At 38.5% G+C, this 12,608-nt stretch overlaps 1 protein-coding gene across 3 annotated transcripts in view; it reads left to right on the forward strand.

Moving 5' to 3' along the window:
- LOC106083632 (Y+L amino acid transporter 2) overlaps positions 1-12,608 on the forward strand; it is a 116,297-nt gene that overhangs the window by 31,445 nt on the left and 72,244 nt on the right. For 2 of the 3 annotated variants that reach the window (XM_059362592.1, XM_013246777.2), the window contains exon 1: positions 3,111-3,516. The exons of the other annotated variant lie outside the window; for it this stretch is intronic. The gene's annotated coding sequence lies outside the window, so the exon portion shown is untranslated. Of the gene's footprint in view, positions 1-3,110; positions 3,517-12,608 lie in introns of those variants that run through there. 3 annotated transcript variants of the gene reach the window in all.

Below are 12,608 nucleotides of genomic sequence, written 5' to 3' on the forward strand. Positions count from 1 at the left end.
GCAACATTTGTGACTATGAAATTTAAAAACTTCTCTCCCAAGAGGTGTAACCCTGCGGCACGCCGTTCGGACACGGCTTTAAAAAAGAGACCCCTGATCATTGAGCTTAAACTTGAATTGGACTTCACTCATTGATATACAATAAGCTTGCCCCTGTTCCGTAGTGGGATGTTCATGGGCAAAATTAGCAATTTGCATATATTACAAATTTCCCAATGAACATTCCATTAAGGAACAGGGGAAAACATCTCACATATTGCTGTCCGAACGGTGTGCCGAATAAAAGGCCCATAAAAGCCCGATTTCGCTGAAATTTGAGACAGTGAGTTGTATTAGGCTCTTCAACATTCTTCTTCAATTTGGCCCAGATCGGTCCAGATTTGGATGTAGCTGCCATATAGACCGATCTCTCGACATAAGGTTTTGGGCCCGTAAAAGGTGCATTTATTGTCCGATGTCGACGAAATTTGGGACAGTGAGCTGTGTTGGGTTCTTTACTAACTTTCTACAATTTGGCCAAGATTGGTCGAGATTTGGGTATAGCTGCCATATAGACCGATCTCTCGATTTAAGGTTTTGGGCCCATAAATGGTGCATTTATTGTCGGGTTGCGCCGAAATTTGGGACAGTGAGCTGTGTTAGGCCCCTCGACGTCTTTCTGCAATTTGGGCCAGATCGGTTCAGATTTGTATAAAGCTGCCATATAGACCGATATCTCGATTTAAATTCTTGGCCCCATAAAAGGCGCATTATAGTCCGATTTCACTGAAATTTATTTGTTAGGCTTTTCGACATCCGTGTCGTATATGATTAAGATCGTTGTATATTGGGATATGGCTAACAAAAGGACAAATATTTTGTTCAACAAAATGAAACAGTGACTTGTAGTTATTAGACCACTCAATATCTGTGTCGAATTTGGTCTAAATAGGACCATATTTCAATAAAGCTGCTAATGGGGCATAAATTATGCATTTTTCACCGGATTATGAAGAAAGGTGGTTTACATATCTACCCGAGGTGGTTGGTATCCAAAGTTCGGCCCGGCACACCTTTTTTTCTTGTTTCAAGTGGCATAGTTCCTCAGAAATTTGGGAAATCGATATTTCGATTTGTACCAAACGGAATGACAAAATGAATATACACTCAGTCCTTCGAAGGTGGTTATCGGACAAGTGCAAAACGATTTGGTACTAAAACCAATAACGCTAAAACCAATAACAGATTGGTATTAAAACAAATACCAGTTCGGTAATAAAGCTAGCACCAAACGGTATTAATCATTTCATGTTTCATCCATACCATCCGGTATTGTTTTTGTACCATACGGTGTTGCTGAAATGTTCATAAAGTTCATAAAGGCAAATTTTTAGCGGAATCCTTGGTAGTGAGTACCCAAGATTTGGCCTGGCTTAATTTAACACGTTTTTATTTGGGTTGCCCAAAAAGTAATTGCGGATTTTTTAAAAGAAAGTAAATGCATAAAACTTAGAATGAACTTTAATCAAATATACTTTTTTTACACAAGCTAAAAGTAACAGCTGATAAATGACAGAAGAAAGAATGCAATTACAGAGTCACAAGCTGTGAAAAAATTTGTCAACGCCGACTATATGAAAAATCCGCAATTACTTTTTGGGCAACCCAATATATATATACGTTTTATACCCTCCACCATAGGATGGGGGTATACTTATTTCGTCATTCCGTTTGTAGCACCTCGAAATATTCGTCTAAGACCCCAAAATATATATGTTCCAGATCTTCATAACATTTTATGTCGATGTGGCCATGTACGTCCGTCTGTCGAAAGCACGCTAACTTCCGAAGCAGTAAAGCTAGGCGCTTGAAATTTTGCACAAATACTTCTTATTAGTGTAGGTCGGTTGGGATTGTAAATGGGCCATATCGGTTCAGATTTGGATATAGCTGCCATATAAAACGATCTCCCGATTAGACTTCTTGACCTTCCAGAGGGCGTAATTCTCATCGGATTTCGCTGAAATTTTGCACAAATAGTTTTGGTATGACATTTAACAACTGTGTCAAGTACGGTCTAAATCAGTCAAGAACCTGATATAGCTCCCATATAAACCGATCTCCCGATTTGCCTTCATGAGACCATGGAAGCCACAATTCTTGTCCGATTTGGCTGAAATTTTCAACATAGTGTTCTGCTATGACTTTCAATAATATATAGCTCCCATATAAACCGATCTCCCGATTTAACTTCTTGAGCCCCTGGAAGCCTCATTTTTCATCCTATTTGGCTGAAATTTTGTACATGGTCTACTGATGTACAACTGTACCAAGTACGGGCCAAATCGAAACGTGATATAGCTCCCATATAAACCGATTTCCCCATTTGACTTCCTGAGCCCCTGGAAGCCTCAATTTTTCATCCGATTTGTCTGAAATTTTGCACATAGTGTTTCGTTATGACTTCCAACAACTTTGCGAAATACGGTTAAAATCGGTCAAGAACCTGATATAGCTCCCATATAAACCGATCTCGGGATTTGACTTCTAGAGACCCTGGAAGCCTCAATTTTCATCCGATTTGGCTGAAATTTTGTACATGGCGTTCTGTTATGACTTCCAACAACTGTGCTAAGTACGGTTCAAATCGATTCAGAACGTGATATAGCTCCCATTTAAACCAATCCCCCGATTTGACTTCTTGAGCCATTACAAGTCACAATTTTTATCCGATTTGAATGAGATTTTGCATATAGTGTTCTTTTATGGATTCTAACAACTGTGCCAAGTACGGTCCAATTCGGTCTACAACTAGATATAGCTTCTCTATTAGACACCTTAAGCTAAAGAATAACTCAGTTTATTAGGTCCACCTTTTCATTTAGCCTTCATATGAATCCTTCGCCTAATTTGGCTTTTTTAGATTTTAGTTTAAATTCTTCAACTGTTTCATCACTGCCGGTGTTTAATATTTCTTTCCCTACTATACTACATCCAACACACAACTCATACAAACAACTGGTTTGATACCCAACCGCCATCTCTCAACATGATACCATTCATTCATTCACTTCACTCAACAATCATGCGTCCAACCATGCTTTATGCTACTAACAAAAGTTCTATTTCAGTGGTTTTTTCGCTTCCTGCTGGAACGGTGGAATTTTTAAGACGAGCGCGTGATAAGCAAAAAAAACGAAACTCAAAATCTGTAAACTCTGATTTTTACTGTACGCGCCGGTTATAAGTCCATGCAGCATTTGCTTCATGAAAGTGGTTTTGAATGAAAGCAAGCAGCAATCTTCATGGTTATTATACAAAGATTTGCAGTGAAGATTGTTGAATTAAATTATCCAAGTGAGATCTGACCCAAGTGAAATTGATTTGAAAGAAATGATATGAGATTTTTATGTGGATTTAAAGCAATTAAATAAAAAGTTTGAAAATAATGACAAAAGTTTGATATAAATAATAGCAAGTTTGGTGAATTTGAAGAAGCAACACTTTGGGATTTCTGCTATAGAAGCGCAACGAAAGGTAGTGAATATTTATAAAATTCCAAAAAAAAAAAACATAATTAAATAAACAATTTCAAAATCATTAAATTCACTTCAAAACAATCAAAGGCATTTATTTGGCGATGCCAAAACAAATGTACAGTATTCTTGAAACCATAAGGTGATTTGAAGACCTAGAGTAGATTTGAGCAGGTGTATTTTGAACAATTGTATGTTAAAATGAGCAAAAATAATATTTGCTTAAAAATGTTTTAAAAACACTTTTTTTTCACGGGCAATATCCTATGGAAATCAAAACTATCTACTAAAGCTTAATAAAAAGGCTGATAACAAAAGATTCGAATAAGACATACGAATATAAAGCTAAACTTTACTTTCCATGACAGCAGTTTCAGGCACGATAATATGTCACAAATGTGTAGTAACTCTTAAAAAAACAGAGATCTATTTCGGAAAAGTGCTACTAAATTAGTTTGGCACAAGAGGCTGTTGCTTTGTACATCTCCACCAAAAGGTGGGAGATATACTAACTAACATACACCTCAAAAAAGTGGCCGTGTTTCTAGAAATCAAAATTATCCATTTAAAACTTTTAACTAAAAAACAACAACAATTTGCCAATTTTACAAAATTAACCAAACTTTAGATTCAAACACTTCTTGCGACAGTTTTGCGACAAAAGGTCAACACATTTTACCGCATCGAATAACCCGCTACTGTTGGGTTTTCGATGAAATTAACATACAAGTAAACGAACCTGAAACTTACCCTTCATTATCATTAGAGCTACCTATATCAATATTTTAGATATTTACTTTATATGTGAATACTGACGCTTTTCAAATGTTCTGAATATTCATTTAGTCGTTTATTGATCATCCGTTTATGATGGGAATCAGTGGAATTTATTCCAATTTAAACAAATGTTTTGAATTTATTTGCAACAAAATTGTTTAAACGTGCCAAAGGGGAGGAGAGTTTATTTAAATTTCTAATATTTAGTGAATGGAATGGTTTTTGGATCTAATGGATTAAGAGGTGTTTTCGCAGGGACTAAAGAATATGGGATTGATATAAGAAAATATCAGTAAATGTTGACAAATTAAATTGTGGTTGTTTGCGGTTTTATTGTAGCCAAGGATGGGGGTATATTCATTTTGTCTTTCCGTTTGCAACACATCGAAATATCCATTTCCTTCCTTATAAAGTATATATATTCTTGATCAGCGTAAAAATCTAAGACGATCTTGCCATGTCCGTCCGTCTGTCTGTCGAAATCACGCTACAGTCTTTAAAAATAGAGATATTGAGCTGAAACTTTGCACAGATTCTTTTTTTGTCCATAAGTTCGAAGATAAGCTATATCGGACTAAATTTGAATATAGCCCCCATATAGACCGATCCTCTGATTTGGGGTCTTAGGCCCATAAAGGCCATATTTATTATACGATTTCGCTGAAATTTGGAACTTAAAAGCCACATTTATTATCCGATTTTGCTGAAATTCGGGACGGTGAGTTGTGTTAGGCCCTTCCACATCCTTCTTCAATTTGACCCAGATCGGTTCAGATTTGCATATAGTTGCCATATAGACAGATCTTCCAATTTAGGGTCTTAGGCCCATAAAAGCCACATTTATTATCCGATTTCGCTGAAATTTGGGACAGCGAGTTGTGTTAAGCCCTTCGGTATCTTTCTTCAGTTTGGCCTTGATCGGACCAGATTTGGATATAGCTGCCATATAGATTGATCCCTCGATTTAAGGTTTTGGGCCCATAAAAGGCGCATTTATTGTCCAATGTCGCCGAAATTTGGGACAGTGAGTTAAGTTAAGCCCCTTGACATACGTCTGCAATATGACCCAAATCGGTCCAGATTTGGATATAGCTGCCATATAGACCGATCTCTCGGTTTTAGGCTTTGGGGCCATAAAAGGCACATCTATTGTCCGATGGCGACGAAATTTAGGACAGTGAGTTAAGTTAAGCCCCTTCACATATTTCTGCAATTTGGTCTAGATCGTTCAAGATTTGTATATAGCTGCCATATAGACAGATCCTCCAATTTAGAGTCTTATGCCCATAAAAGCCACATTTATTATCCGATTTTGCTGAAATTTGGGACAGTGAGTTGTGTGAGGCCCTTCGACATCCTTTTTCAATTTGACTCAGATCAGTCCAGATTTGGATATAGCTGTCATATAAACCGATCTCTTGGTTTTAGGTTTTGGGGCCATAAAAGGCGCATTTATTGTACGGTGTCGACGAAATTTGGGACAGTGAGTTAAGTTAAGCAAATAAATGGACAAAGTTATAATACCCTGTACTACAGTGTAGGGTATATAAAACATGTAAGGGCGGGCTTAAGTCGGGTGAAGCCGACCTTTTGATACCCTACACCACCACATTATGTATGCAGGCTTAGTCGTCACAACTAAAATTGTCTTCAATGTGATGTCTAAAATTTCGATCAACGACCGTTCATAGTGTAGGAGCCATAAAATAAATCGTTAAGCAAATTTTTGAGAAAATCGATTGATAAATGATTTAGCAAAAAAATGTGAAAATCGGGAGATGTATTGGGTTGCCCAAAAAGTAATTGCGGATTTTTCATATAGTCGGCGTTGACAAATTTTTTCACAGCTTGTGACTCTGTAATTGCATTCTTGCTTGCTTTAGAAAAAAAGTGTAAAAAAGTATATTTGATTAAAGTTCATTCTAAGTTTTATTAAAAATGCATTTACTTTCTTTTAAAAAATCCGCAATTACTTTTTGGGCAACCCAATATATATATGGGAGCTATATCTAAATATGAACAGATTTCTATAAAATTCATCAGTGATTCGAAGAGTTTTAAGAGAAAAATTCGTGCCACATTTTGTGAGGATCGGTTAACAAATATTGAGTATCTGAACCGATTTCCGAAATAGCAATATCATAAAAAAGGTATTGTGAAAATTTAGAGAAAGTCTGGCAAGAGATCTGCTGACAAGAGTGAAAATCGGGAGATAAATCTTAATATTAACCGATTTCAATGACAAACAGTTATGCCGGAAGTCATAAAGGAATTCGATGTGCCACTTTTCGTGAGAATCGGTTAACAAATGACCAAATTATTTCAATACTTGTCCAAATCGGACGAATGGGAGCTATAGCCAAATCTGAACCGAATTCGACCAAAATCCGCACGTTTTGTGAATATCCCAGAAGAAAGCGTAGTGCAAGGTTTTGAGAAGATCGGGTGATAAATGGTAAGTATACCAATCGACTCAGAATCACTTTTTGATTCAATTAAGCTATGTCCGTATGTCCGTCTGTCCATGTTAGTTTGTGTACAAACTACAGGTCGCAATTTTCATCAGATCGTCTTAAAATTTAGTACAGGCCTATTTTTCGGCCTAGAGACAAAGCCTATTGAAATTGGAAAAAAACGGTTCAAATTTGGACATAGCTCCCATATATATTTTCGTCCGATCTGCAGTAATAATGCAATAAAATGGTCATTTGTTAACCGATTCAGTCCGAATTTCGCAGAAAGGATTTTCTTATAACTCTCAACGTAATTGATTTGCAGTAATATTGCAATAAAATGGTCATTTGTTAACCGATCCTTTCGAAATTTGGCAGGAAGGATTTTGTTATGACTCCCGACATAACTGGTGAATTTCATACAATTCGACTGAGATTTAGCTGTCATATATGTATATCGCCCAATTTTCACTCCCAGAGCTACTGCAAACGCATTGTTTGATCAATCTTGCCAAAATTGTACATACCGCTTTCCCCGACGACTACCATATTATTTGAGAAGTTTGCTCAAAATCGGTTCAGAATTAGATATAGCTCCCATATACATGTTCGTCAGATTTTGGGTAGTTTGCAATAACGTTGTTATTTGTGAACCGTAGTTATTACAGTTTGAACATATTTGCTCAAAATTTGTTGCGGATTGTTTAATAACTCATCCGAAAACATCCGCCAAAGTCCATCAATATTGGTTCAGAATTTGATATAGCTCCCACATTGTATATATAAAGTAGGTGTAGGGTACTATGCAGTCGGCACCACCCGAATTTTGCCCTTCCTTATTGGTTTCAAAATCAAAAATTTAATTTTTTAATTTTATCAAAATTTTTTCTTTAGACAAAATAATTTTTGCTCGAGCCCGAGGGCTTAAAAAGCATAATCGGGAGATCGGTTTATATGGGAGCTGTATCAGGCTAAACATGGGCTCAGACTATATTGGACACGTATGTTGAATGTCATGGGAGAAGCTGTTGTACAAAATTTCAGCCAAATCGGATAAGAATTGCGCCCTCTAGAGGCTGCAGAAGTCAAGATCGCAGATCGGTTTAAATGGCACCTATATCAGGTTATGTACCGATTTGGACCATACTTAGCACAGCTTTCGGAAATCATAGTAAAACACTTCATCCAAAATTTCAGCGAAATCGGATACGAATTACGCCCTCTAGAGGCCTAAGAAATAAAGATCCCAGATCGCTTCATATGCCAGCCAGGAACGTAGCTGGGGGGGGGGGGCAGCCAGGGACGTAGCTAGGGGGGGAGCGGCGTCCGATCCAAAAACTTGTTAATTACACAAGAATAAAATTATTCGTGTACTGGATTAATAATTTTCTCTTGTGCCTCTCCTACTAGAGAGAAAGGATGAGTATCGGAGTGTATAGACCATGTAGTGGCCAGTTGCCATCATTTATTTTTATTCTTTTTTTTTCATAAGAGTATACATACATTTTTTCACTTACTGTCACTTCTAATCAACATCACCAACTTCATTCATGTAGATACGACTAATGTTTTTTTTTAACTAAGATAAGCTCTCAGTTCAGATCGATACTCATGTTAATTTGATTTTCGTTATGATTGTTTATTTCATTCACACTTTATTTTTTATGGCCCTATGACAAATTCTTTTTGCTATCGGTCAACCATCGATAGTCAGACAATCAATTGGATCGCTAAAAGATTTTTTTTTCGGATGTGACTTCATAGAAGTAAGAAGCCCATTTTTCTGCATTCTGTCGCCAAAAAAATTGTTGTACTGTAAAATGAAGTGATCAAAGCTAAATGCTTTATTAAAACATACTTTAAAGTGGCTGTTTTAGTTTTCAGCGGGTTAGAACATGATAGGGTTACAGAATTTATTTGTTCTGATGTTTGCTTCATTGAATCAAGCACTTCATTAAGGGCGGAATAATTGGATAATCCAATTATTGATGCTGGAGTGCTAAGGTACTCTCTTGAACTCCAGCCCAAGACAGTATTTTCCTTGGCAACCAATTTACAATAGTTTTGACCATTGTTGATGATAACTATGCAAAATTTGATGAATGCAGTTAATTTGATCGACAGAAAGGAAGTTTCAGACAGAAAAAAATAATCTTTGGGGACTCGGCCACTTGATAACCATAACACCTCTGTCCTGGCGCTTGAAATGAATAAGAGAAGAGTAATTGCCTGAAATTTCTTTTGCGGAACGGTTGAGTCCCACCATCTGAAGTTTTTACGCAGCCAATATTTATTTAATTTGATTTTGTTTTGAATGCATTTGCTTGTATGTGAGATAGGTTAGGTAAGGTTGAAAAGAGGGTGCAGATGTTAATCCGCCCATGCCACTATGGACATACACCTAAGCCAGTAATCGGCTTGTTGTGAGCTCTAACAACTATAAAGAAACCTCTAAAAAGAAAAATTTTAAGTTAGGAATTCCGTACTACTTACAAAATCCTTAATTGTTTTCAATGCCACGCCCTTAAGTTGGTTCATTTCTAGTATTGTGTCCCCACCTAAGTGCCGGTATCAGTTAGACGCAAAAAGCGGGCAATAACATAGGAAATACTCTAACGTCTCATCATCTTCCCCGCATGCCCTACACACGCTATCACTTGCCGCACCGATTTTACATAAATTATGATACCAATAGCTATACTGTCCTCTTTCTTACTTTCTTTCTGTAAAGCCTCGTCTTCTCACTATCGTCGCCCACTCCCTTATTCGTCGCCCACTCCCTTAACTCAAACTGCGTCGACCCGAAAGGCTTCGGGTTAACCAAGTTTATTGACGGCAGTCCTCTGGCCTTTAACGCCAAATTTCCCCCCTTTTATTCCCCCTTACTCCGTTATGGCCCGCACTCAAACCATGCGGATTTTCGCCATCCTCAGAGAAGGTGTTAATCTCCTTCTTACACTGCGAGACTGTTCGTGACCTTACCGTCCTGGTTGTTGTTGCCCTTACGGTAATTTTGCTGTCGGTAAAAATGTTCACACTCGACGTCCTCGCGTTCGCACCACAACACTTCATGCATTTCGTAATCGCCAGGATCAGGCGGAGATCAATATTAGGCGGAGAGGACAATATTATGGTCAGGCAATCTTAAACCAATCTCAGTCCCTGGATTCTCAACGTAAACCCCCAAGCCCACTCTGTCCTTGAGCTTTGATCTATACGTGTAACAGATCTTCCAGATGGCAATACTACGATTCCGTCAATCCAAGACTGTGCCGATGGCAGCAGTGCCTCGCACTCGATTTCAAGGTTCATCTTAGGTACCCGATCGGAAACCTGTTCCCTTCCTTCCAGGTTTCCTATCGTTGCGTCGACTATACCGCGATGGTATGAGCTGCTTCCATCCTCAATCCATTCTCCCGTCGTCTTAAGTCTCATAGTTGCAATGGCTGCCTCACACTTAATCTGTATGTCAGTGGGTCGAATATCTAGAATAGTCTCCACTGCCCTAGTGGGCGTGGTCCTCATCGCTCCGCCTATGCCAAGACAACATGTTTTCTGAACTTGTTGTATGGTCCTAACGTTCACTTCACGCATTCCTCGATCGCCCGGATCTCCACCTGCAGGACCGTATTATGGTTAGGCAATCTAAAACAGATCTCAGTCCATGGGTACTCAATGTAGACCCCCAGGCACACTCATTCCTCTAGCTTTGATCTATCCGCGTAACATAACTCAAGACTGTGCCGATGGCAGCAGTGCCTTGCACTCGACTTCAAGGTTCATCTCAGGTATCCGTTCGGAAACCTCTTCCCTTGCTTTCAGGTTGAAAGTCATCCAAAACGGATATCCCCAGGCACACTCATTCCTCTAGCTTTGATCTATCCGTGTAACATGATTCAAGACTGTGCCGCCGACGAAAGTGCCTCGCACTCAACTTCAAGGTTCATCTCAGGTATCCGATCGGAAACCTCTTCCCTTTCTTCCAGGTTGAAAGTCATCCAAAATGACATATGGAATATTTCAACCAAATTGAATAGGAATTGTTCCCTTTAGAAGCCTAAGAAGTCTATTCGGGAGATCGGTTTATATGGCGGCTATATCAGGTTATGGACTCATTTAGACCATTTATACCCACCACCATAGGATGGGGTATACTTACCTAGTCATTCCGTATGTTACACCTTGAAATATTGATCTGCGACCCCCTAAATATTCTTGACCGTCTGGACATTTTGAGCCGATCTAGCAGTCCGTCCGTTCGTCTGTGGAAATCACGATAGCGGTCGAACGCATAAAGCTAGCCGCTAGAAATTTTGCACAGATAATGCTTATTAATGTAGATCAATGGAGAATGCAAATGAGCCATATTGAATAAAGATTTGGATATAGCTCCCATATAAACCGATCTCCCGACTTAACGTATTTAGCCTATAGAGGCGCAATTGTTATCCGATCGAGCTGAACTTTTGTATGCAGTATTCTATTACGACGTCCAATGTAGCTCCCATATAAACCGATCTACCGATTTGATATATTGAGCCCCTGCAGTCCGTAATTTTTGTCCGATTTGGCTAAAATTTTGCACGTGGTGTTCAGTTTTGACTTCCAAAAACTGTGTAAAGTACGGTCCAAATCGGTCTTTAACCTGATGTAGCTGCCATATAAACCAACCTCATGATTATCCTTTTTCGGTTCCTAGAAGCTTTCAAATAAAAACTTGTTGCAAAAATTTGGGATGGGGCACCAGAGAGACTGCCCCAAACCTCGAAACCCGACACAGGGGTGCATAAACCAACCATGACAATATGGTTCTCAAATTAAAGGTATTTGAAAGAAGAAAAAGAATCTCTTATCCAAATTCAGGGTCATGTGTGTGAGGGGAAGCCACACCCCCAAAACTGCCCCAAACCGGACATATTCACCGACCATGGCAATATGGGGCTCAAAAGAAAGGCATTCGGGATTAAAGCACGAATTCGATATCCACCCTTGGGGAGAAATGTCAAGGGGGCCCACCCCAAAAATATCCGGAAAAAAAGACAAATTTACTGACCGTGTGAACAGGGCCAGCGGAGAGGGCCAAGTTCAGATAGTTTCTTAAAATTTTTAATTTCCACTTAAGTTTCACATATTTCACGTTTTTCACCCTAATTTCTTTCTCCCACCTCAGAGTGAACTCATCTCAACTTTCATGGTGGGCTGCCCATTCAAACTAAACGTAAACCCTTCCACAGAATTAATAAAAAAAAAACGAGTAAAGCGTTGTGCAACATTTTGGCAAGATTGGTCAAAAAATGCTCTTGCAGTGGCTCCAGAAGTGAAAATCGGGCATTATATATATATGACAGCTATATCTAAATCTGAACCGATTTCTATAAAATTCATCTATAATGTCGAGTAGCAAGAGAAAATCCTTCCTGACATATTTCGAGAGAATTTGATTGCATTATTACTGCAAATCGGACGAACATATATATGGGAGCTATATCCAATTGTGAACCGATTTCGAACAAACTTCATAGACATTGTGTAAGTCGTCGAGGAAAGCGTTGTACAAAATTTTGGCAAGATTGGCCACTAAATGCGCTTGCAGTGGCTTTAGGAGTAAAATTCGGGCTATATATATTTATGAGAGCTATATCTAAATCTGAACCGATTTTCATGAAATCCACCACTAATGTCGAGAGTCATTAGAAAATCCTTCCTGCCAAATTTCGAGAGAATCGGGTAACAAATGACCATTTTATGGCATTATTACTGTAAATCGGACGAATATATATATATGGGAGCCATATCTAAATCTGAACCGATTTCTACGAATTTCATCAGTAATGTCGAGAGTCATTAGAAAATCCTTCCTGCC

This window comes from Stomoxys calcitrans, chromosome 2 (assembly GCF_963082655.1).
Source record: "Stomoxys calcitrans chromosome 2, idStoCalc2.1, whole genome shotgun sequence".
Lineage (NCBI taxonomy): Eukaryota > Metazoa > Arthropoda > Insecta > Diptera > Muscidae > Stomoxys > Stomoxys calcitrans.